Raw genomic sequence first — 6,000 nt, 5'->3', positions numbered from 1 at the left:
AGATCCATATCTCAATATATAGATCCAGTCGGGTACCCAGGCACTACGGCCCACGTCGATGCACCAGTCATCCCGGTCCTCAGGATTAAGACACACTCAATCCCAAAATATCATTATCCAGTCCATCGCTTAGCAACCGGGACAATCAGTATGCTTTGATATATTCCAAACACTAGAATATATCAATCTCCATGTGTTACCAACAGAATATGAATCAAGAATCCAAAGAAACGGAGAAATCAAGAATTGAAATGAAATATGAACAAAGGAATAGGGATTGTATATTAGTGATCAAGAACAATAATCAAGAGAATGTAAATGTGATAAATATTTGAATCAATATCACTATTCTGAAAGTAGAATAGAGGAAAAACTTGCCTTCTGCGCGACTTACTGCAATTGAATCACTTATATCTATCACCTTGGACTATTACCGACTCATCTGGCCTGGCTGGCTTAGCTTCTGTTGGCAAAACAGACTGGTTAAGTCACGTCGTACTTCATTTGCATCTTGAATCGACTTCAAACCGATCCTAACATCTACCCATGCGCTTATGACTGACTCATGTATTACATATAAGCAAGTAAGACTCGATTAACCACGTAATACACATAAGCACATAAGCACATAATCATTTTTATGGTTAAAATAATTTTTAAAACCAAAATCGACTCGCTGATCGCTCAACTGATCGTTATCTGACTCGTTTCCCATTTTTCCGGAATTTTTCGGACTCGTCTCGGCACGTAACTTGACTGATAATCAAACAAGTCACAAAATCAACTAACATCTAAAAGAAATTAAGCTTTGATATTATTTTTAATGAAAAGGATTCATTTTTCTGAGTTAACAGGCTTTCGTTTCACGCAAAACGGACTAACGGTTGAATTATTATTAATTAAATACTGATAATTCCATTTATTAATCATTATAAATAATTATTACTAATTTTTAAAACCCAAAAATAATTTTTAAATCATTATTTAAGAAAATCAGAATTAAAAATAATTTTTCTATAATTTTTGAAATTAAAAATGAATTTATTATGATTTATTGAAAATTATTTGATTAATTATCAAAATAATTAATCACTTTTAAATAATTAATAAGTAATAAATAAATAATAAATAATTAAGAAAATAATTCAATCTGATTTTTAGAAAATAATTCAGAATTATTTATAATATAAATTAATTAATTAAATAATTAATTAATCAATTTACAAAATAAATAAAACTGATTTTTAAAATTAATAAAAATAAAAAGTAAAAATAATTTCCAGAAACAGTTGTCAGAAAACCATCCCTGACAAAATCAGATCAAACCCGGGTATTTTACACGGGTAAAACGGGTCAAAATCCGGGTCGTGAAGAACACGCCGGATTTTGCCCAGAATCCGGCCACCGGTACAGAATCCGATGAGCCACTTTCAGGCCAAAAACGGAACCGTTTGGTTCGTTTTTCACAGGGTTTCAATTCCAAATCGTTCTGGCAATCTAATTCTGGCAATAACATCACAGAATAACCCTTGGGTCATCTTCTCCGATCAAAATCGACATGAACTCCGGCCAAAAACCCAAATCATTCATTTGTACATAAACTCAAACGTTATATAGTGCAAAATGAAGCTAAGAACATATACAATCAAAGCCCTAACATTACAAGAACCAAATATTCACAAAAATCATCGAGTTGTGTTTTGAAAATTCGACCTAAACCCTAGAAATGGTGAATCATTATCCAAGCATCGTTTGTTCAATTAAACACCATGAATCGACTGTAAATCATCTAAAAAAGCTATATCAATCATCAAAACATCAAAATAACCCCAGAATCAAAAAGCCCTAATTCGAACATAAACCCTAGAAATCAAAAATAAAAAACGATGCAATAAAACGTGAAATTGATGCAAGAAACAGAAAGAACGGATCAAAACCTTCGATTTGAGTACTTGAATCACACGATTTGATGTTGTAATCAGTGAGAAATCACGACTTGATTCTTCGACCCGAACCTGTTCTTCCCGACCCGATTTCAGAGAATTTTTGGTAATTTTGCAGATTTTAATGATTAATTATAATTAATTAAATAAAAATTAGGCTATTTATAGTAGTAAAAATAATACTCCTAATTAAAATTAAGGGGCTAATTATACATTAAATAAAAATATTGGGCCCTAATTTTTATAATTTTTGAGTATTAAAATTTAATTTATAAATATTTTATATATGCAATATATATGCCAAAAATTCCCAAAAATTGTGAATACTGCAAAAATGCAAAGAAATAATATAAATGAAAGTCCTATAATTTTATAAAAATAAAAATGTGATTTTTGTGGGGTTTTTTGACACCAATGGGGCCCGGAAAAATCATTTTTCGCAAAACGAGAAAATTTATAAATTATCTAGATGTTCAGAACAAGGCGATTGTAAAAGCCATTTGATGAAAAATAAGGCCCATTATTTTATTTGAAATACTGGCTTTAAAATCATCGTTTGGGTCGTAAAACGTTTGAAATAAAACCTATAAATGCATAATAAAATATCTGAAAAATACCTTAAAAATACAGAAATGACATGGGATACATGTATCACGTAACAGTTAGGGTTTATCAGATAATCACACATAAATGACACATTAATTCACATATTTTATTATAATCATGATATAATATAAACGTAAAGTTCCCAGTCGTTACATCCTTCCCCCCTTAAAAGGATTCTGTCCTCAGAATCTTCTATGAAAACAAATGAGGGTATTTCTCTAATATTTTACTTTCGAGTTCCCAGGTTGATTCTTCAACCATAGGATTTCTCCACAACACTCGCACTAAATATACAGACTTATTTCTCAACACTTTTTCTCGCCGATCTAAAATTCTTACCTGTTGTTCTATAAAAGACAAATCATGTTGGATTTCTATCGGCTCATACTCGATTACATGCCTAGAATCAGGATTATATTGCTTAAGCATGGACACGTGAAACACATTGTGAATATGCTGCATATGAGGCGGTAAAGCTAATTCGTATGCAACTTTTCCCACTTTCTTCAAAATTTCAAACGGTCCAACGTATCGTGGTTTCAATTTACCCTTATTGCTAAATCTGGTTAATCCTTTCCATGGCGATATTTTGAGTAGTACGTTTTCTCCTTCCTGATAGTCCATATCTTTCCTGGCTTGATCTGCATATTTGCGTTGCCTGTTTTGCGCTGCATCGAGTCGTTTTCGAATGAGTTCAATCTTTTCTTTCATCTGTTGAATTAGTTATGGACCCAAAATTTTGCGTTCTCCAACTTCATCCCAATATACTGGTGATCTGCATTTTCTCCCGTACAATGCTTCATACGGTGGCATTCCAATGCTGGCGTGATAACTGTTATTATAAGAAAATTCCACTAGGGGTAGATGTTCATCCCAACTGCCTTCAAAATCGATCGCACAAACTCGTAGCATGTCTTAAATAGTTTGGATAGTTCTTTCACTTTGCCCGTCGGTTTGTGGATGATAAGCGGTACTCATGTTCAATTTAGCTCCAAGACATTCTTGAAATTGTCTCCAAAATCTTGAGTTGAAACGAGGATCTCGATCAGACACGATAGATACTGGAACTCCATGTCGCATCACAATTTCTTTGAGATATATGTGCACTAGCTTGTCGAGTGAAAATCTTTCATTGATTGGTAAAAAATGTGCCGACTTCGTGAGTCTGTCAATGATTACCCATATCGCATCATGATTTGCCTTTGTCCTTGGTAGCCCTACCACAAAATCCATTGCTAGATGTTCCCATTTCCATTCTGGAATGTCTAATGGTTGCAATAATCCACTCAGACGTTGATGTTCCGCTTTAACTCGCTGGCATGTGTAGCATTTACTTATCCATTCAGCTATTTCCTTCTTCATGTTCAGCCACCAGAAGTTTTCTTTCAGATCACGATACATTTTTGTACTTCCTGGATGAATGGAATACTTCGAATTGTGCGCATCTCGCATTATTTCTTCTTTTAATTCTACTACGTTAGGGATCCAGATTCTCGACGCAAAGCATAAAATTCCTTCATTATCTTTCTGAGTTGTGATTTCTTCTCCCGTCAGGTCGTCATCTTGACTCATCTCTTCATTTTGACAGCGGCGAATCTTTTCTAATAATTCCGGTTGGAAAGTCATAGTGTAGATAGCTTCTGCAGATTCATTGGGAATACGAATCTCAATTTCCAATTTGTCGAATTCCTTGATTAAGTCTTCACACGAAGTTAACCGATTCAATCTTTCTTTCCTGCTCAACGCATCTGCTACAACATTTGCTTTCCCTGGATGATAACTAATCGTGATGTCGTAATCCTTTATCAATTCCAGCCATCGACGTTGTCGCATTCAGCTCCTTTTGCGTAAAGATATACTTTAGACTTTTATGATCTGTATAAATTTCACATTTTTCACCGTAGAGATAATGTCTCCAAAGCTTCAACGCAAATACGATCGCTGCCAATTCCAGATCATGAGTGGGATATTTTTGTTCATGAGGTTTAAGTTGTCTCGAAGCATATGCGATGACGTTACCATGCTGCATCAGTACACATCCTAACCCGCGATACGAAGCGTCGCTGAAAATGACGAAATTTCCTAGCTCGTCTGGCAATACAAGTACTGGTGCGGTTACTAACCGATTTTTCAGCTCTTGAAAACTTTCTTCACACTTATCACTCCATTCAAACTTTTCACTTTTTCGAGTTAACTTGGTCAGCGGCGTTGCTATTTTCGTAAAATCTTTGACAAACCTTCGATAATATCCTGCCAATCCCAAGAAACTTTGAACTTCTGTCGGCGTCCTTGGTCTTTCCCAATTTAACACAGCTTCAATCTTCGCTGGATCGACTTGGATGTCTTCTCTACTGATAATATGCCCTAGAAATTGTACTTCTCTTAACCAGAATTCACATTTCGAAAATTTTGCGTATAGTTGCTCTTTCCTCAGAATTTCCAAAGTTATTCTCAAGTGTTCTGCATGCTCTTCTTCTGACTTGGAGTAAATCAAGATGTCATCAATGAACAATCACGAATTTATCCAAATATTTCTTGAATACTCTGTTCATCAAATCCATGAATGCTGCTGGCGCGTTTGTCAGACCGAATGCCATTACCAAAAACTCATAATGCCCATATCTTGTACGAAACGCAGTCTTTGGAATATCTTCAGCTTTAATCTTCAATTGATGATAGCCTGATCGCAAATCTATCTTTGAAAACCATGCTGCTCCTTTTAGCTGATCGAACAAACCGTCGATTCTCGGTAAGGGATACTTGTTCTTGATAGTGAGTTTATTCAATTCCCTATAGTCAATGCATAATTGCATGTTGCCGTCCTTCTTCTTCACAAATAACACCGGTGCACCCCATGGGGATACACTAGGTCGTATGATGCCTCGGTCTAGAAGATCTTGCAGTTGCGTTGACAATTCCTTCATTTCGACTGGAGCCATCCGATATGGAGCTTTCGAAACTGGTTCTGTACCTGGTGCTAGATCAATTGTGAACTCAATTTCTCGATCTGGTGGTAACCCTGGAAGCTCGTCTGGAAAGATGTCTGGAAACTCGCACACAATTGGAATGTCTTCTATTCTAGGACTTCCTCTTTCAGTATCTAACACGTAAGTTATGTACGCCTCACATCCTTGTCGAAGCAATCGTTTAGTCTGCATCACAGTAAGAAATTTCTTCTGCTGTTTTTCGCCTTTGAATATTACCGTTGCTTTTTCCGCAGTTCGCAATTTGACTCTCTTATTCGCGCAATCTATCTGAGCGTTATGACATGCTAACCAATCCATTCCCAAGATAATATCGAATTCTCCTAGCTTAAAAGGAATTAATTCTACCGAAAAATGATGTCCGGCTATTTCTATATCACACGCAGGACATACTCGATCTACCGGAACTTGGTCGTCATTCGCTAATTTTATAATTAACATTTCGCCCAACCATTCGATTTCACAAT

Source organism: Apium graveolens, chromosome 9 (assembly GCF_009905375.1).
Source record: "Apium graveolens cultivar Ventura chromosome 9, ASM990537v1, whole genome shotgun sequence".
NCBI classification, from domain to species: domain Eukaryota; kingdom Viridiplantae; phylum Streptophyta; class Magnoliopsida; order Apiales; family Apiaceae; genus Apium; species Apium graveolens.
Note: the sequence above shows the minus strand (reverse complement) of the source record.